The sequence below is a fragment of the Bos grunniens genome, chromosome 27 (assembly GCF_055505025.1).
Source record: "Bos grunniens cultivar Pamir isolate PY7600 chromosome 27, Bosgru_T2T1.0, whole genome shotgun sequence".
Lineage (NCBI taxonomy): Eukaryota > Metazoa > Chordata > Mammalia > Artiodactyla > Bovidae > Bos > Bos grunniens.
In genome coordinates, this window is record NC_141191.1 from 16275252 (window position 1) to 16296428 (window position 21177).

The window sequence follows — 21177 nt, forward strand, 5'->3', positions numbered from 1 at the left end:
AGTAAGGAGGGAAGAAATCATGACAGTATCTTGAATTTACACTTGCATATATTTTAATGAACTCCAAAACACTGCATGGGTATCAGATGCCCAGGTAAAGCATCCACTAATGGGGACTGTGGTGATTTCCATTTCATTTGATGGACTTTTTTTTCCATTCCATTTGATGTGTTTTTCTTTCTCTGGGTCATGCCCTGCCTAAGAGAAAACTTGCTGTGCGTGCTAAGTTGCTTCAGTCGTATCCGAGTCTTTGCAACCCCATGGACTGTAGCCCACCAGGCTTCTCTGTCCATGGGATTCTCCCGCCAAGAATACTGAAGTGGGTTGCTATGCCCTCCTCTAGGGGATCTTCCCCACCCAGGGATGGAACACTTATCTCTTATGTCTCCTGCACTGGCAGGCAGGTTCTTTACCACTAGCGCCCCCTGGGAAGCCCAAAAGAAAGCTTAGCAATATGCAAAGAAAATCCCAAGCACATTGAAAGTATTTAATGTATGTCATGGTTCAGCTGAGATAAAAACCTGTCTTTTTTAAAAAAATTATTAATCCAGAATTCTCCCCTCCCATCCAGGCTGCCACATAATATCGAGATACATGCCTGAAAGGCTATGTGATAAAATTTTTAAATATCCATCATCCTCCAGCATCCTCCTGCCCTTTTAACTTATTATAATTCGTGTGTGTGTGTGTGTGTGTGAGATGAGAACACATAACATAGGATCTACCCTGTTGGCAAATTTTGAATATACTCAATATAGTTAACTGTGGATGTTGTTTGGCTCCACGGGTATACACTTATCTCCAAAGTTATCAAATTGTGTACATCAAACATGGACAGCCTTTTGTATGTCAGTCATACCTCAATAAAGTGGTCTAAAATATATTTTAAAAAGCGAGAGCAGCATCTAAATGCTGATGGCAGTTTGATGTTTCAGTGGGATCCAAGGCCTGTCTCGTGAGTTCAGGCGTGGTCTGAGCTGCAGATGGTGCGTTCTCAGTGGACACCTCTTTGGAAGGACTAGTTTCTGTAATGCAAAGGGCTGTAAAGTCTGAAAACCATTTATTTTGCTGCTAGATGATTTAAACTTATCTCTAACTTTACTGGATAAATTGTTGGCATTAATTTCATCAATGGAGCATTAAAGATGAATTTTGAAAGTACGGCATCTCTGGCTTTGAGTAAAGTTTGAAAAAAATCCCAACCTTGTTGAATTAAAAAAAAAAAAATCTCCATTCCCTCTAACATACCTTTGTGAGCCTGGTTTTTCTACTATCAGTCAGTCAGTTCAGTCGCTCAGTCGTGTCCGACTCTCTTCGACCCCGTGAATCGCAGCACGCCAGGCCTCCCTGTCCATCACCAACTCCCGGAGTTCACCCAGACCCACGTCCATCGAGTCAGTGATGCCATCCAGCCATCTCATCCTCTGTCGCCCCCTTCTCCTGCCCCCAATCCCTCCCAGCATCAGAGTCTTTTCCAATGAGTCAACTCTTCACATGAGGTGGCCAAAGTACTGGAGTTTCAGCTTCAGCATCATTCCTTCCAAAGAAATCCCAAGGCTGATCTCCTTTAGGATGGACTGGTTAGATCTCCTTGCAGTCCACAGGTCTTCTCCAACACCACAGTTCAAAAGCATCAATTCTTCGGCGCTCAGCTTTCTTCCTAGTCCAACTCTCACATGACCACTGGAAAAAGTCTCTACTATGACTGTTATTAAAACAAAACTCAGAAGCGTTTTAGACATGTATTATCTCCTGTTAAGTAGTGCTGCCATCCATCCAGTTTAGATTAGAAAATTAACAAGCAAGAAGCAAGCTCATTTGTCACATTAAAAGGTTTATTGATATGCTTAGTTTTGTTCAGGGTATGCGTATAGACATTTAATATGGGGAATATTTTTCTTCCATAAATTTTGTCTCATCACAATTATAAAAAGAGAATTACAAGTGTAGTAGCATTTCTATAAGTGAATTGTCTGTGAACACACTTTCAGCAAAAATACCTAACATTTGTTTTTTCCCTATGATTTATTTGTTCTGATGATATTTATTGAGATGTAATTTTATGTCTGCATATCATGATAAAAATTTAGGAAAAAGAGAAAAAAAATTGGGCTTGCTTTTGACTTCTCTGGAGATCCAGGGGTTAAGAGGGTGCAGGTTTGATCCTTGGTTGGGGAGCTAAGATCTGCATGCCTTGGGGCCAAAAAACCAAAACATAAAATAGGAGCAATATTGTAACAAATTCAAATAAAGACTTTAAAAGTGGTCCACATCAAAAAATATTTTTAAAAAAAAGCAGTTTGTCTTTCATATCATTTTTCCCCAAGAATTCATTTTTATTGTATTTGCAAAAGTATCCTTTGCCACAGATAGTTTGAGAAGTGCTGGTATAATTAATCTGTCTGAAGTTGTGGTAACAAGCAGACATTTGGTTTGTAAGCACATCTTAGAAACACTCCTTTGTCTGGGGACTTTTTAGAAATGCATATACATTGTGATTTTCCTGTGACATGCAGGGTTCTTATCATATCATTTTTTTCTATTATTTTAAAAAAAGATAGTGTTTTCTTTCAAGTTAATTTCCCATCACTTTGTATACAGTAAGATTTTATTACCAGAGTTTGCTCTTTGAACTGCTATAGCTTCTGTGTGATACCTTTGGTCTCCATAAGTCTTCGTGACTTTGGAGATTACATTCTACCTAATTTTAGGATGTTTTGAAACCCACTTCAGATTTTTTTTTTTCCTAGCCCTGAACAGTAGCATCAGTCAGCTCTGATTTAAAATGCTCTTTTAATAGGTTACTCATTATAGATAGTTTTTATTTGAATGAATTGTTTTTAAAACGAGAGCCATTGTGATAAAGTAGAGTCAGCACCTTGGTATATATGGGGTAGAAGACGGTTTTCAGATTTTGGATGTGTAAAGGTTTTCAGAGTTAACCAGGTAATTTGGATTTTTAAGTGATTTATAGCAGTCATTTGGTACCTTGGGCCTAAGGATGGTGTATTGGTTTTCTTGGGTTGCTATAGCAACGTACCATAAATTAGGTGACTCACAACCACAGAAATATATTCTCTTATAGTTCTGGAGGCCAGAAGTCTGGAACCAAGGTGGTGTTGTCAGGGCCTCACTCCCTCCAAGAGTCTCAGGAGGGAGTCTTTGTCACTCTCTTGCAGTGTCTGGTGGCTTCAGGCTGTTCTTGTGTCGTGGCTACATCATTCCAATCTCTGCCTCTGTCTACACACCACCTCTCCTCTGTTCTGTGTCTTCTCTTCTGTCCCTTGTAAGGATACTCATCATTGGATATAGGGCCCACCCAGCCAATCCAGAGCTTCCCTGGAGACTCCGATGGTAAAGAATCTGCCTGCAGTGCAGGAGACCCGGGTTCGTTCCCTGGGTCGGGAAGATCCCCTGGAGAGGGAAGTGGCAACTCACTCCAGTATTCCTGCCTGGGAAATCCCATGGACAGAGGAGCCTGGTGGGCTATAGTCCATGGGATTGCAAAGAATTGGACACGACTGAGTGACTAACACTGAGCACTGAGCAGCTAATCCAGGATGATCTTATCTTGAGATCCTCAACTTATCACATCTACAAATACCTCCCCACTGCTCACCGTGCCTTGCTGCTTGCGGGGTCTTAACTCCCCCGACCAGGGATTGAACCTGAACCTCTGGCAGTGAAAACAAGGATCCTAACCCCAAGACAGCTCAGGAATTTCCTACAAAGACTTTTTTCTTTAATAGGGTCTCAGTTGCTGGTTTTGAGGGTCTCCACTCAATCCATTACGGATGGTAACAGATCTTCCTATAATTACCGAGCACCTCCTGATGTGCTGCAGTGGTTGCTGGAAGCATGTGAGCTGTGGTAGCGTGAAAAGGGCTGATTTTGGGGGTTGGTAGCCCTGGATCTGGGTTCAGGTTCTGGTAATCTCCTAGCTCTGTGACCTGGGGGCCTGTTTTTTAGTTTCTTTGCACCTCACCTTCCTCCTCTGCAGTGACCTGGTGAGCAGATGCAGTATGCCTGAACATTCTCCACCTGTGATAGATATGTCAGGGGTGATCATAATTTCAAATAAGGTGGTCCCTCATTTGAAGATGCACTTTTTTATCGTTTCTGAAATCAAGGTGCTTTTCTACATTCATTGTTTTCCCTGACTTCGTGAATTCACAGTCCCATCCATGCCTATTGTTTTCTTGGCACTCCTGAGGCCAAGAAAGCACTTCATTGCTGTGTTTACAAATTAGTTAGGTCCAGTACTCTTGCCTGGAAAATCCCATGGACAGAGGAGCCTGGGAGGCTGCAGTCCATGGGGTCACTGATGGTCGGACACGACGGAGCGACTTCACTTTCACTTTTCACTTTCATGCATTGGAGAAGGAAATGGCAACCGACTCCAGCGTTCTTGCCTGGAGAATCCCAGGATGGAGCCTGTTGGGCTGCCATCTATGGGGTCGCACGAAGTTGGACACGACTGAAGCGACGCAGCAGCAGCAGCAGCAAAGGACTAAAAAAGTGTTTAAATGACGTCCTAACAGTTTAGTGGCAATTTGAAAACTGTTTTTTTTTTTTGGTTCTTAAATAACTCCAGTAACCTACTGAGTAGATGCGTGCACACGCTCAGCACCTCACAACTTCTCAGACCTGGGAATGAGATTGGACACTGTCGCCCTTATTCATACTCCACACCGGTTTCTGCATAATGGTGCTTTTGATCAAAGTAACCACCCTAGAGCCAGCTCTTCAGAGACATTGCTGTAGTGAAAATGTAGCACAATCCAATTTGAAACCATGAGATAACACCAGCTGGTTGTTGGTGTGATGTCTGAGAGAGGTCATCATGTTTTCTAATTTGGTGATACTAAATTTATTTCCTAATCAGCAACGTAAAAGCCTGGATGTAAGAATGTCTTCTTCATTATCCTAAATAATTGGCACCCTATAGTTTATGCTAAACGTAAATTGCCTTTGTACATTTCCAACCCCATGTATTTTAATGCTTCAAAATTTTGTTTTCTATTTGCATAAAGTAATTGTTCAGTAAATGCATGTTGATGAAACTTGTGTCAAATAAACTAGTTTTCATTTAAAGTATAGTGTGAAAGTGTTAGTCGCTCAGTTGTGTCTGATTCTTTGCTACCCCATGGACTGTAGCCTGCCAGGCTCCTCTGTCCATGGGATTCTCCAGGCAAGAATACTGGAGTGGGTAGCCATTACCTTTTCCAGGGGAATCTTCCTGACTCAGGGATCAAACCTGGGTCTCCAGCATTACAGGCAGATTCTTTACCGTCTGAGCCACCAGGGAAGCCCAGGTTTCATTTAGGCTAACACCGAGAGGAAACATTCAGGAGACACAGAGCTTGGTGTTGGATTGTTTTGGGTTTGATCTGTTACAGCTAACCAGACATTTTTAAAGAAGCAAGCTCTGGTCTAGCTTCTTTTGCCTAGCCAGAGATGAAGATGATGAGTTAAGAGTATTTGAAAAAGCATTAGTCATCTTCAGTTTATCTTTTCATAAACCAAGTTAATTACTCTAGAAGATGACCATCCTGAACTCTGGGGTCAGTGTACAAATGGAGTCCTTGAGTAATATGCATTGATTCAGAATAATCATTCTTACCCGTTCTTCTGGTTCTCCTCCTACTCCTCAGTTCTTTCATTTATTCAAAAAATGTTTCTTGGGACTTCCCTGGTGGTCCAGTGGTTAAGACTCTGAACTCCCAATGCAAAGGGCCAAGTTTGATCCCTAGATCCCACATGCCTCAACTAAGATCCAGTGCAGCCAAATAAATAAATTCTCAAAAAAAAAAATTTCTTGAGCACCCCAGTATTTATGTACTGGGATCTGTTCTGCATCAGCCTACTGAGCATATGATGATGAGCAAGGTGGACGTCACGTGATATACGCAAAGCACGTAGCAGAGTACTGGCACATAAGTTATTAGCAACCAGTAGATAAAATTCTTATTACCAAGTCCATGTATTGTGCATTAGAAAGCTCCACCAGAAGGAGCACAGGGATGTCCTATAAATCAATAGATTGTGAATTTTTTGTTATAGACGTTGGCTGGAGAGAGAATGGGCGACTCCTCTGTGCTAACAGACCTGATGAGCCCCCTGGTGACGTTCGTCCCTTCATCGTGCCTGGCAGCCGATTACTGCTCGTCTGTTATTAGATTGCACATGTGTTGATGGATCTGTCCTCAACCCATTAGAAAATATGCATGGTCCTCAGGGGTATGTAGTACATCAAAAGTGTCTAAAACCCTCAAGGATTAGTAAGTAGTTAGCCTTCATGCCTAATGTGTAAACAGCAGAGGAATCTTTGATTTGGGCTCAATCAGTGTAATTTTGATGTTAACAGATCAGCAGCCAACAGTTAAATAAACTTTGACACTGAGAGTAGATGAGCACAATCCAATTTGCTGTTGATCGATCAACCAGCTAATTTTGTTTTAGTTTAGACATTTGTACGGCACTTTTCTCATGCATTTGTGATGCACATATGTGCAAAGCTTCTTGCTTGCAAAAAACAGCAAAACAAACAAAAAACCCTCAGATAATTATAGAACATTCATGACTCACTCCATCGTACCAGACCTAAGGTCTAAGGTCTGGTACTCCTTAGTACTCCATCGTATTAAGACCTGAGGTCTTAGATCTGGTCTCAGGCATTCGCTGAAGGGTCACTAAGAGGCTTCTTATTCTTCTGAGCTCATACCTATGTGATCCTTCCACCTCCTTCTTTAATTTTTATTTTTCATAGTTCTCCAGCTCCCTTTCAACTGTATTCTTCCCCTTCTTAAAAAAATTTCATATTGCATAATTGAATTGGTAAATCAACTTCTCAGGAACTCCAGAAAGAGAAGAAAAAAGCTCTTTATTTGTAAAACGTGGGCCAACCATTGTTTCAACTTGAGAAAACAGATGACAGGACCTTTATAGAACTGCAAGTCTAGTGCAGGCTCAGATGGAGAGACAGATGATGTTTATAAAGCTTTTTCTCTATCATGTTTTTTTTTTTTTTTAAACACTCATTTTTTAAAAGTTGGTTTCCTTTTGAAAGCACTTCTTATTGACATGAAGTTATTTTTTAACATTATCCTAGTCATAAAGAAATAGGCATTGGTCTTTGTGTTGCTATTTAGTATTACAGGTCAGTTCCTCTAACTGCTGGGATGTTGAGTTCCAATTCTGACAGTGAGGAGTTAAAGCTTTTCTAGGAAAACATATGACTCTGGGATGCATTCAGCTTTCAGAGTTGCATACAAAAGAAGCTGAGAGATCCTTAAATTTAATAAGGTTCATTATTCCAGATGGAAGTTTAGGCTGCAAGACAACACCAGCCCATTTTTAAACACATTTAATCATTTAAGTACGTTAATTGGTGGTATAGGATGTTATGGGGCAGTGACCTTGTGTTTGCAAAGCTGACAATCCAGGAACCCTCTGTCCATGAGCAGGAGTAGTAACTCAGTCTTTCTGTTGATAAACTTAGCTGAAGCAGGGAGTCATTTTTTTCTTTTTAATTGGAAATATTTTATTTCAGCTGAAAATACCATTTTGATGTAGGGCTAAGGACTCTTATTTGCATATGAGTATGCACAGTTTTTCTTACAAAAATCATACCCATAAAACATTATCTATGATTTCCAGTTTGGGTTTCTGTAGAAAAGGATGAAAATGGGTTGATAAGAGTATTCAGTATACTAATCTGTCAACTTTTGAGTGTTTGGAATTTTCCATGTTAAAAATGTTTTTAAAATAAAAATATGAAGAAATAAAGCTATTGAGCATTTAAAATATATGAGGAGAAATGGAAGCATAGAAATTATTCTTAAGTTTTATGATAATGTGTGTGTTCAGTTGCTAAGTCGTGTCCGACTCTGTGACCCCATGGACTGTAGCCCTCCAGGCTGCTCTGTCCATGGCATTTCCTAGGCAAGAGTATTGGAGTGGGTTGCCATTTCCTTCTCCAGGGGATCTTCCTGACCCAGGGATTAAACCCGGGTCTCCTGCACTGCAGACAGATTCTTTACCAACTGAGCTACAGGGGAACCCCCCCTCCAATAAATTATTTTTGTCCTTTAGATTGTATAGATCATTTCCAGGTTGCATGTGCATTTTAAACAAACGTTAGTAGCGCTCTCATTGGTTCTGATGGGAGCAAGGTTCTCCGAGTGCCTATAGAAGTACATTTAGAAATGGCAGCCCTGGCCTTTCTCTGGAGAAAAAGTTTTGTGAAAACAAAAAGGTTCAGTTTTCTTGGAAGATGACAAATGATGCAGAAGGTTGAGGAAAACCATGTGTAGTGAAGTTGTTTTACATTCCTGAAGCCAAACCACACCATTTTAGTGGCAACTCAGGGCTTCCCCGGTGGCTCAGTGATAATCCATCTGCAATGCAGGAGAAGCAGGAGACACAGGTTCAATCTGTGGGTCAGGAAGATCCCCTGAAAGAGGGCATGGCAACCCACTCCAGTATTCTTGCCTGGGAAATCCCATGGACAGAGGAGCCTGGTAGGCTACATTTCATGGGATCAAGAGGAGTCGCGCACGACTTAGTGACTAAACAACAACAGGGACTCTGTAATTTAGAGTCCTGTAAGACTCTGTAAGACTTCTGGAAATGATCCCTTGTCCTTGTTCAATATATTCTTTCATCTTTGGTTTGTTTTCTTAGGATGCGTCATCCCCTCTGTCCTTGCTAAGAACTGTAGTCATCTTATCCTCCTTTGAGAATGTATTTCTTTAAGCTCTTTAAAAAGCTTCACTCACGAAATGCTTTATGTTCTAAATCTGAATAATACATTTTGAATGTAGCTACATAGCTCCCTTAGGATGCCAGTTTTTTAAATGGAGCAATTTAAAATATTTTCTATGCAAATGGGCACTCGGGATGTAAGCATTTTGATAAGCATGCAGTCATCGTTTCAAGGTATAACTGGTCTCATTCTAAAACAAACGCGAGGTATTTGCTGGATTCGAGGTCACAAACGATTTTTGTTTGTTGCAAATGACCTCTTGTGTTTAATAAAAGAGCAGGGTGCCTAGTGATTAAAATCATGATGGACTTTTGTTGTCATCCTGACTTGATTTCCCATTCTGAGTCCAGCATTTATTTGCTGTGTGACATCAGGCCAATTACATACCTTTTCTTAGCTGTAATTTGCTGTCATAAGACTTAACTACTTCAGAGATAATTGATGTGAGGATTAAGTGGGATTATGTACGTGAAAAGTGCCAAGCACATAGCAAGAAGGTAATAGTAAGTAATATTTAACTGTTGGCCTCAGCATTTATGTATGTGCACGCTCGGTCATGTCCAACTCTTTGTGACCCCACGGACTGTAGCCTTCCAGGCTCCTCTGTCCATGGGATTTTCCAGGCAAGAATAGTGGAGTGGGTTGCCACGCCCTCTTCCAGGGGATCTTCCCCACCCAGATCAAACCCCCCATCTCTTGCATCTCCTGCATTTGCTGTTGCTGTTCAGTCACCCAGTCATGTCCTATTCTTCGTGACCCCATGGACTGCAGCATGCCTGGTCTCCCTGTTCCTCACCATCTTCCGAAGTTTGTCCCCAAGTTCATGTTCATTGCATCGGTAATGCCATCTAGCCATCTCATCCTCTGTCGTCCTCTTTTCCTCCTGCCCTCAATCTTTCCCAGCATGAGAGACTTTTCCAATGAGTTGGTTCTTCACATCAGGTGACCTCAATACTGGAGCTTCAGCTTCAGCATCAGTCCTTCCAAGGAGTATTCAGTGTTGATTTCCCTTAAGACTGACTGGTTTGATCTCCTTGGTGTCCAAGGGACTTTCAGGCATCTTCGCCAACACCACAGTTCAAAGGCATCAATTCTCTGGTGCTGTGCCTGCTTTATGGTCCAGCTCCCACAACCATATGTGACCACTGGGAAAACCATAGTCTTGACTATACGGATCTTTGTCAGCAGAGTAATGTCTCTGCTTTTGAAAACACTGTCTAGGTTTGCCATAGCTTTCCTGCCAAGAAACAGTTGTCTTCTGATTTCCTGGCTGCAGTCACCATCCGCAGTGATTTTAGAGCCCAAGAAGAGGAAATCTGTCAGTCCTTCCATCACCTGCATTTACTGGTGTATTAATTGTGGTGTTTGTGGGGCCAATCTGTCTTTTGCTTCTCTAACAGTGTGCATCCCCAGATGTGCCCTGTTGCTTCCATCCTTTGAGTATACAAAGAATTCAACTCTTCCTCTAGCTGTATACGTTATGTAATCTCTTCGTGGGACTTCCTTGGCGGTCCAGCGGTGTCCAGCGCAGGGGATATAGTTCAGCCCCTGGTCGGTGAGCTAAGATCCCACGTGCCTCACGGCCAGAAAAACCAAAACATAAAACGGAGATGAGATTATAACAGATACAATGAAGACTTCCAAAGTGGTCCAGGGTTTTAAAAAATCTAAAATAAAGTCCTTCCTGCGCCTGTTTCCCTGTCTGTAAAAGGGGCAAACAAGAGTACGACCTCTCTGAGTTGTGAGGATGAAGTAAAGTGATAGTTGCTTACTCTTCAGCACTCAGTACACATTTGCTCTCTTTTGGGGCATTATATTCCTTTCTTGAAGTGCTTCTCTGTCCCTATCCCTTCGTGAAGAATCCTTGCTGGTCACCTTCTTTGCTGCGTGTTTTGGGGCGCTCCCAAGCAGAGCTTAATGTTCCTGCTTGTGCGTCCCAGCACCGTTTTGTACACAACAATATTGCGTCTGGTGCACTGAATTACAATTAGTTGGCTTTTCACTTGATTCTGTGCTCTCCTAAGTTAAAACAAGACTCTGTTGTAGCGAGTTTCTATGTAAGGGTAAAATCGAGAGCGATGCTTGAGAAGGACGTGGAGCTTTCTTTACTTTCAAAAGTAAAAGCCAACAAATAGACTGTTTTTATGTTGCACGTTTATAATTTGTTCTCGAGCTGGTATGTAGCATTTCAGAATGGGCAGTTGGAATGTTTTCCAATTTAGAGCCTCAGCACTGGTGGTTTCACACAGAGTTTGGGGAATTATCACCAGGCAGACACTCGGGTGCACCCGGGCCTGTGACTCTAGAGACTGTTGCCTTTGGCGAAGCTATTAACTCATTAATGCTTTATTTTTAAAATTGAGGTGATGAGTCCTAGCTTAACTGCGTTGCTGTTAGGATTACATGAGAGATGATGTAAAATCCCGTTCCTGGTTCTTTGGTGGTGCTCAGGAAATCTTAGACCGTTTCTTCTCCCTGCTCCCAGTTTATCCATACTCATCTTTATAGATTAGGAGAAAAATAATATGTGTTATGTGTTTACTCAAGTTCCACACAGTAGTGGAGTTCTCATTTTGATGTTTTTAATGTCCTGATGGGGAAATTGAAGCTGTTGCCGTCAGAGTTGGGGAGAGGGTTTACAGTGTTCACAGCCAGTCACCAGACATAAAGATCAGGCAACAAAGGAGGAAGCATAAATATAGCATATGGGAGAGAAAGGGGGCTCAGAAATGACCTCGAGTCATAAAAACTCAGAAGCCAAACCAAACAAGTAAATGTGTGCGTGCTTAGTCACTAAGTCGTGTCCGACTCTTTGTGACCCCATGGACTGTAGCCCACCAGGTTTCTCTGTCCGTGGCATTCTCCAGGGAAGAATGCTGGAGTGGGTTGCCGTTTCCGCTTCCAGGGGAATCTTCCTGACTCAGGAATCGAACCTGTGTCTCCCACATCTTCTGCATCGGCCAGTGGATTCTTTACCACTGAGCCATTTGGGAAGCCCAAACAAATAAATAGGCAGGCTTTAAAAGAATCACAGTATTAATTCTTTAAGCATGGGAATTCAAAGTTATCACTGTCCTTCTTTTCTCCTATATCTTTAACTTCCAGAAGCTGCCTTTATAGTTTTAATGCTTTGGACTTAAAATTTGCTGTACTTTCTTCATTTTACTATTTCAAATTTTCATCAAATATTTTTATAATTTTTAGTCATATTTATTTATGAGTTGTTTTTTCAGGCTGAGAGGGTCTTATAATTCTAGAAATTTATCTAAATTATACTCTATATTGTGTGCTTTCCCTTATTTTTATTGAAAAATAAAATTTTTCAATTTTATTGAGCATTTACCCTCCACCTCCGGCCACGTTACCTTTCTGAACTTTTCTGCCATCGTGTATGTACCTCCAAGGGGGTTTAAGGTCTCCCAGAGATAGGTAATAACTTAAATTAAAAATCGTAAAATTTTCATTTTAGGCCTGCTATTCTATTCTCTCCATTGTACAGGATTTTTATTATATTTGATTAATGTGCTAACTGCACGACATGTATTAAATTACATTGTTATTTCCTAGAAAGGGTAGCTGAAATTCTTTTAGTTTTTATTTCTCCGGGTAGACTAAATCACTTAAAAATTAATTCATCCCTATACTCAGTGCACGTTGATTGTGGGCCTGGCCGAGGTCTAGATGCTGCTGGGCATTTATCTGAGGCTCTATGCTGGCGAGCAGAGGCCTTATGGACCTTCCGACTGACAGCGAGAACAGACCAGGAGAGGAATGAAGCCAGCAGACAGGAAATTGAGAAGCAGGGACTCTGACCCAGGCGGGGACTTGGGAGGGAGACTGCTGCGCTGCAGAAAGCAGTGGGGACTCCATTGTGGCTGGGGCTCCTGAGGGGGTGGGGGAGAAGACCCTGAGGACCGCGGGACACCCTCAGCCGCCTCCATCAAGCAGGTGGCCTCATAAAGCTGAATTGATGCTTTTGAACTGTGGTGCTGGAGAAGACTCTTGAGAGTCCTTTAGACTGCAAGGAGGTCAAATCAGTCCATCCTAAAGGAAATCAGTCCTGAATATTCATTGGAAGGACTGATGCTGAAGCTGAAACTCCAATACTTTGGCCACCTGATGCGAAGAACTGACTCACTGGAAAAGACCCTGATGCTGGGAAAGATTGAAGGTGGGAGAAGAAGGGGACGACAGAGGATGGGATGGTTGGATGGCATCACCGGCTGAATTTAAGCAAACTCTGGGAAATACTGAAGGACAGGGAAGCCTGGCATGCTGCAGTCCCTGAGGTTGAAGAGTCGGACATGGCTGAGCGACTGAACAAGAGCGAACCGAAGCAGTTAAAGGCGTGTCAGGGAAGTGATGTGACCACACTGAGACACGTTGCAAAGCCCCCTTTCCTGCAGTGTGGAGAAAGGGCCTGGGGTGACAGGTCAGGGAACAGAAGCAAGACCCAGAAAGGGAAATCCCATAGCTTCCTCATCCCTGAGAGTCCCATCGGTGACTTAGAAAAAGATCGTCTCATCCAATTTTTTTAAAGGTAGGTGATGGACCATTCTGACTATCCCATGCTTTCCCTCTAACTCTTTTTAGTTCTTATCCGTTAAAGTGGTTTTGTTTTCTATGCAATGAACAGCACTGGATTTCTAGTCTCCCTTTCTCAAAAACCTTCAGCACAGAAAGAAAGTGTGTATGAGTTTTCTCAAAAGACAAGAAAGAGAATGAATGTAAAATAATCCAAGTCATGCATATTTCAAAACAGGAAAACTGCTGCAGAACCCACATGTGGCTTTATATAAAAGGTATGTTAGCGGAGGACTTAGGAGGGAGGTTTGTTCTATATACCTCAGAAACCATAACATGTACCATTTCACAAATTAACCACAATTCAGAATATTCTTCTAAACATAAGAGTAAAGAATCTATTACTGATTCTACCTTTGTTCTAAAAGCTTCATTGGAGCTTTTCCTTGGCTCTAAATTGTTTGAAACTGGCTGTATGGTCAAAAGTATATACAGATTTCTTCAATATGTATTAGATTCCTTTTTACAAAAGTCACATAGTTAGGGGGTTTTCTATTAAGTAATATGTTCACCGCTTTAAAAATTGGGAAGTTTGTAAAATTTTCAAAATAACTGGGGGTAAACCGGAAGGGAATTTAAAGGGCCGTGAAATAGGAGGGGGCATATTCGGGGTATTCCTCCATCTGGACAGCCTTAAAGTCTATGGCAGTGGCTCCCAGAACATGCCGTTGGAGGAACAGTCAGGTCTTTTGATTAAAAAAAAGAGTTCTATGGTCAAGTTGGTCTGAGAAACACTGGATTAAACAAAGTTCAACTCTTTTCATTATGCTTGGAGTGCTAAATATGCTAATATGAATGGTGACTCTCCCCAACTGGTATAATGTGCTTCCCAGATGGATTTGACCACAAACATTTTTTAAAAGAAGTGCTCTCTGAGAGTAATGTTTTCTGGAATTTCCTTTGGAAATGCTAATCTGTCTTGCAGGGGTGCCAAGATAAAGTGGGGTACAGGGATGTAGTTCCTAACCCCACACCTGTTCCCTCTTCAGTCTTCACTGTGAATGCCTGTTTACTCTGCCCATTGATGGACTGTCTCTTGTTCGTTCCCCGGGCAAGCCCAAGACCCCATTTACAACAATCTGAGTCATAGATGACTTGATTCAGCGTTTTTTCCTGTGCCAGGTGCTGTTAATGAGATACATATTTTTTATTATACTCATTTTTGTGGGGGAGGAGGGCCTGCGCCACATGGCTTTCAGAATCTTAATTCCTTGACCAAGGATTGAACCTGAGCCCTGGCACTGAAAATGGTGAGTCCTAATCACTGGACCACCAGGGAATGCCCTTTACTTACATTACTAATGGGGAAACCAAGATCCCAGGAGGTTAAAAACTTTTGTAAAGTCACACAGGTAATAAGTGCTGGGCGCAGAGAAGGTACTCGGTAAAGGTGTGACTGATCAATTGACATCTGCTGTACCTGAGCCTGTGCTGCTCATCAGTTTTGTTTTTATAATAATTTGATTTTTACTTTCACATAGGTAATTATGTATACAGTCAGATAACAACTGTAACAGTCAGTCAGTTCAGTCACTCAGTCATGTCCGACTCTTTGCGACCCCGTGGACTGCAGCACGCCAGGCCTCCCTGTCCATCACCAACCCCTGGAGTTTACTCAGACTCATGTCCGTTGAGTGGGTGATGCCATCCAACCATCTCATCCTCTGTCGTCCCCTTCTCCTCCTGCCTTCAATCTTTCCCAGCATCAGGCTCTTTTCAAATGAGTCAGTTCTTAGCATCAGGTGGCCAAATATTGGAGTTTCAGCTTCAGCATCAGCCTTCCTAATGAATATTCAGGACTAATTTCCTTTAGGATGGACTGGTTGGATCTCCTTGCAGTCCAAGGCGTGCTTACAAGTGATAAGCACATACACACTATTTCCCCCGTCTGGTACAGTCGGTCTTCTGTGTCTGCAGGTTTTGCAAATGTGGGTTCAAACAACTGCTGATAGAAAATATTTTTTAAAAATTTCCAGAAAGTTCCAAAAAGCAACTCGAATTTGTCTTGTGCTGGCAACTGTTTACATAGCACTTGCATTATATTGATATTAGATATTGGAAGTAATGTAGAGATGATTTAAATATATGGGAAGATGTGTAAAGGTTATACGCAAATATTATGCCATTTTGTATATGTGCCGACAAAGGTCCGTCTAGTCAAGGCTATGGTTTTTCCTGTGATCATGTATGGATGTGAGAGTTGGACTATAAAGAAAGCTGAGCGCCGAAGAATTGATGCTTTTGAACTGTGGTGTTGGAGAAAACTCTGGAGAGTTCCTTGGACTGCAAGGAGATCCAACCAGTCCATTCTAAAGGAAATCAGTCCTGAGTATTCATTGCAAGGACTGATGCTGGAGCTGAGGCTCTAATACTTGGGCCACCTGATACAAAGAACTGACTCACTGGAAAAGACCCTGATGCTGGGAAAGGTTGAGAGCAGGAGGAGAAGGGGATGACAGAGGATGAGATGGTTGGATGGCATCACCGACTCAATGGACATGAGTTTGAGTAAGCTTTGGGAGTTGGTGATGACAGGGAGGCCTGGCGTGCTGCAGTCCATGGGGTCACAGAGTCGGACACGACTGAGTGACTGAACTGAACTGATATATAAGAGACTTAAGTATCCTTGGATTTTGGTATCTTCGGTCATCCTGGAATGCCCCCAACTCCTCATAGGTTCCAAGCGACGACTGTGTGATGAAAAATACCATCACCTGTCACCTTCCATCCCCCACCGTTTCTAATTCCCACTTGCCAGGGGCACTCCCTTTTGACTCTTTTAGTTGTTTCTTTGGTATTTACTCAAGTTTCTAAACAATGTGCTTGTGATGCTGTGTCTTGGTTTTTTAAGTTAAAATTTTTGTCTAAAAAATAGGGTAAATGAAAATTTAGTGTCCTAACATACTGACTTCCCATTCCCTTATCCTCCCAGTGCAGTGACACAGGAATTCATAGATAAAATCAATAATCAATGTTCATGGTATGATGACTATGTAACTTTTACTCTCTGAAGCACCAAGAGTTGTAGGAGTACATTTACTTTTAATACAACCTGTCTATCCATCCATCCAGCTATTATGTATCTACCTTATGTACCATTAGAGAGTAGTTGCAAATATCATGGCACTCATAAATAACACGACACTTCATCCTTGCTTGTTTTTCAAGAGCAAGGATGTTCTTTTTCATAATGAAGCTAGAATTACCAAATTCAGAAAGTGGATCATTGCTAGAATACTATTATCTAGTCTACAGATCTTGTTTAAATGTTTCCTATGATCCCAATAATGTTCTCTATAGCTGTTTTTAATGTTATTTTTAGATTACAAGCTCTCATCAGTCATCACACGTGGCACTGATTGCATCTCTCCAGTATTTTAATCTAAAACAGTTTTCTAGCTCTTCTTGGCTTACATGACGGTGAAAGTGAAAGTCGCTCAGTCGTGTCCGACTCTTTCTGACCCCATGGACTATATAGTCCATGGAATCCTCCAGGGTAGAACACTGGAATGGGTAGCTTTTCTCTTCTCCAGGGGATCTTCCCAACCCAGGCATCGAACCCAGGTCTCCCACATTGCAGGGAGATTCTTTATCAATTGAGCCACAAGGGAAGCCCAAGAATACTGGCGTGGGTAGCCTAGCTCTTCTCCAGGGGATCTTCCTGACCCAGGAATCGAACCGGGGTCTCCTGCATTGCAGGTGAATTCTTTACCAGCTGAGCTACCAGACATGACGTTAACCTTTTTGAATGTTCCAGGCTGGTGGTGTTGCAGAACGTTCCTCAATATGAAGTTGTCTGATTATTTCAATTAGATTTAAACACCTGTGGTGGGGGTGGGGGCAAGAAAGGGGCTTCCCCAATGGTTCAGCAGGTAAAGAACCTGTCTGCAATGTAAGAGACACACAGGAGACGTGAGTTCGATCCCCAGGTCAGAAAATAGCAACCCACTCCAGTACTCTTGCCTGAAAAATCCCATGGACAGAGAAGCCTGGCAGACTCCAGTCCAAAGGGTCACAAAGAGTCAGATGCGACTGAGCACATGAGCCAGAAGAAGAGGGGAACAGGAATCCTTCATAGGTTGTGCTGTGGTTTTCAGTATGTGGCATTGGCAGGCATGGTGGCTCTGTCTCACTGGTGATACCATATTTGATCATTTGGTTACAGTGGTGTCTGCTTGTTTTCTCCATCGTTTGTAATTAAAAAGTAGTCTGTTCATTGTTCTGTTGTTCTCTTCACAGTTCCAAGACTGTGAATCTCTAACAGCCTTTTAACCTATGGTTTTACCAGGCATCAGTAATTCTTGCTGGGATTACTTTTATTGCAATGGTGGTGACCATTGCCAACTCTGGTTCTAAAATACCTTCTGAAGCTATGAATTGGCATTCAATTATTTATTTATTTTTTTTAAAGCACTCTCCTTTTCTGCACACTGTAATTTTTTGTTTGTATTTTAATCACAGTGAACTCTTGGATTCTTTTTTATTCACTGTGTTATTGTCTTTTGCATACATGCTGTTTGATGCTTAACTTGTTACTGATTTAGCCGTGAAAACCCTTTCAACTTGGTCCCTGAATCACTTGAGGTGTCACCATCAGTTTTTGAGCCTTTTTCCTGCTTTCTGGCACAAAAAGATGTCGTTGATGCACTGAAGCGTTTCCTGCCTCAGACCTGGGGGCACGGGGGAGGTTAATCGTTTCTCTAAGGAATCTTTTATCCTTGTAGTGGGGAATAGTATTTAGAACCCAAGATCATGAGGACTATGTTGGCTCATTGCTACTTGTGTAACATTGCCTCTAGGGATTTCAGTGGATGAAGCTAGGGGGAAAAATACACACACAGATACGCATCACACACTTCCACATCACAGAGCTCCTTCTCTCCTTTCCCCACTGCATATTTGTGTATTCCTTCTACCACAGTGTATTTATGAATTTTCTCAGTCTCACCATACACACAAAGTTGTTTCATAATGATGACACCCACACCACCATCCGTGGTTTGTTTTTTCCCCTCTTGTATTATATTTAAACTTTCTTCACTCTCTTAATTCAGCTACCTCTCATCCATCTGCTTGTCCAGTTTCCAGAATTATTTGAGGGTGACATCTGCTTTCGTCTTCTCTCTCCTTCTCTTTTATTCCTCTTACTGTCCTTGTTGTGGGAGTTGGGAGCTACTGTTGACAGTCTACCATGTTTAACCAAGAGCCTCATCAGAGATGTTCCATCTGTTGGTTGCTTGGAGGGAGAAAGGAGACAATATTTACCTTTGATGATACCCGAAACGGCCCTGCCAGTCATCTCTCCTTCACTTTCACAGCTGACGTTCTTCCCATAGCCCTTCCTGACAAATTAGAATTCTGTACGGCTTTCTCAAGGTTTCTATTTGTAACCATCTCAGTGGGTGGGACTTCTTTCCTGTGTTAAATGTTGGTAGACTTGAAAAGAGATGTGGATGATGCTGGAAAAGATATGGCCCGCCTATCTGATTCTGTGTTTGCGTTGTGCCTTGTGGGCTCAGTACCACCAGTCAGGCAGAGCCCTAGATGACTTCAGACAGAGAAAGGAGTTGACCTTTCTGGGAGGAAACCAAGCGACTTACCCAGGTCTGAATATGATATCTTGATTTCCCCCATTTAATTGAAATGAGTGCAGACTTTTCCTATAAACTGTAACACTGGGGTTTTCAAAACCACTTTCATGTCTGCTGTTTCTGCTTCTTTACAGTGAACATAGGCTCACATTTTAATGTTCTTTCTCCTTTGTTAAGGGCCCTCCTGGCTTAGACCATAGAGAATCTGCCTGCAATGCAGGAGACCCGGGTTCCATCCCTGGGTCAGGAAGATCCCCCTGGAGAAGGGAATGGCAACCCACGCCAGTAATTTCTCCTTTATTAAATGTGTTAAGAGGAACACTGAAATAGCAAGAGAAGTTTTGACCTTAGAATTCCAAGAATGCCTATGGTATCAGCTCTAGTTATGAGGTGTAACTGGAAATAGAATGGGAGTTTCTAAAAGGCCATCTCTGTGAGGCACCCATCCTCTCTGAAAGAGTTTGGGAGGTTTAGTTGATCTCGCTGAGCTTTGGTAAACAAAAGCTGGCATTTCTCTTTCGTGGGTTTTCAACTGCGGAGCTGCTGTTTTCATCCTGCCCCCATGGTGGCACATTTTGGTGGGCAAATCTGAAATATATGGCACATCCACTGGCATGCTTTTTTGCTGAGAACCTCTTCTGGCACTTGCCATATTGGCAGTTTTTATAGGGTCTTTTCCTCTGTGCTCTATTTATTTACTCTGCTTGCATTGTGGAATTCTGGGTAAAAGGCTGCTTTAAATCAGAATCAAAAAATAAATTAAAAAAAATATTTTTAAAGACCGTTTTTGGCCGAGAAGCTTGCGAACATTTCCACGTAAATCATCTTTGACGAATTGGCTTGCCTCTTTCCAAACAGGAAGACCATCCTTCGCGACGTTCAGGGTTTGGTTTTGCTCTGCTGCAGACTAGGTTTAGCGACAAATTCCATCTGGCTGAAGCTCCATGCAGTCTCTCTATTGATTGGTTATATTGGGACTTCATGGGAGTGTCCTTCAAATCGCTTTTCCCAGCATTTTTAAAAGCTCCACTGGGGGGAGGGGGGAAGGAGAGAGCGAGAGAGAAAGGAGAAAGGACCCTGCATTGTTTCAGTTTGCATCCAACATGCAAAACATAGTCCTAAATTTTTAATTAGCCAAGTGAGTGGTGAAAAGGGAAAGTAATATAACAAGCCTCGGTGAGCAGCTGGGATGTGTTGCCATGACGACAAGTTCAGCAGGCTGCCAGCGAGCATGTCAATGGGTAATATTGGGAGAGGGCTTTGAAACAGTGCCTGCGAGCCACAATGTGATTGGTCACGCCTCTGTTGTCTTTGTGTGAACCAGGGGATGCTGGGTAAGACCTACAGTGAATGCTCAGCTTGTCTCAAGGCTGCAATGAGGTAATGCTTCTGAATCTTTGGGGATTATGAGCTCCTGCCTCCAAAAGACTGCAGTCTCCAGTGTTTTCATTCCTATTTGCCTTAATGACCGACTATACCATGTTAAGAAGTTTTACAGCTGCTTTTATTCATCCTTTTGTACATGCATGTGTGTATTATAGATAACACGTGTGTATGTTGCATATAGAATCTCAAGCGTATTCTAAAAAAAAGAGATAACCCTCCATATTAGTCATTCCGCTTAGACTCAACATTTCTTTTGATTGCTGGCATCAGTGGCAATACCTATTGATGGATAAATGATGTATTAAAGTGCATTTATGTTGGGTAAGCAAACTCGTTCATTTCTAGAGACTATTTTGGCGTTGATTACTTTCTGAAGTCTTTTATTTATTTTAAGTCTTTTAATAGCTGTAAAGGGGGTTGTACAGAGTGTTGGCTTTGCTTGGTCAGGAGGTGTATAGTTCATTTTAGATTCCTTGAAATTAGTTGGTTTGTACCCTAGTATATCTGATACAGTTTTTTTTTTTTCTTTACTAATTGAAAGTAACATCTGACTGCTCCACAGTTATATGCTGAATAATGGTTTGACAGTTGAAACTTAAAGCTGTAAAGGGGAGCTCTATTTACAGATGCAAAGATTTAGAAATGTTTATGGCCGGCTTGTGAAACAAATACAGCAAGGTGCTGGTCTCACAGACACGTGAGCTATAATCCTAAGCCCTGATTCTGGTCCTCAATGATATGTGACTTGGATTCTCGCCAGGGTTTTTTCGGGTGGTTAGAGAGACTGTTTTGGGTTTTTTTTTTTAAATCACATTCATAAACAGTAACCTAGTGCCCTGGAGAGGTTAG

General features: G+C 42.0%; 1 protein-coding gene across 7 annotated transcripts in view; it reads left to right on the forward strand.

Moving 5' to 3' along the window:
* STOX2 (storkhead box 2) overlaps nt 1-21177 on the forward strand; it is a 195795-nt gene that overhangs the window by 118090 nt on the left and 56528 nt on the right. The window contains exon 1 of one of the 7 annotated variants that reach the window (XM_086379926.1): nt 19983-20322. The exons of the other annotated variants lie outside the window; for them this stretch is intronic. The gene's annotated coding sequence lies outside the window, so the exon portion shown is untranslated. Of the gene's footprint in view, nt 1-19982; nt 20323-21177 lie in introns of those variants that run through there. 7 annotated transcript variants of the gene reach the window in all.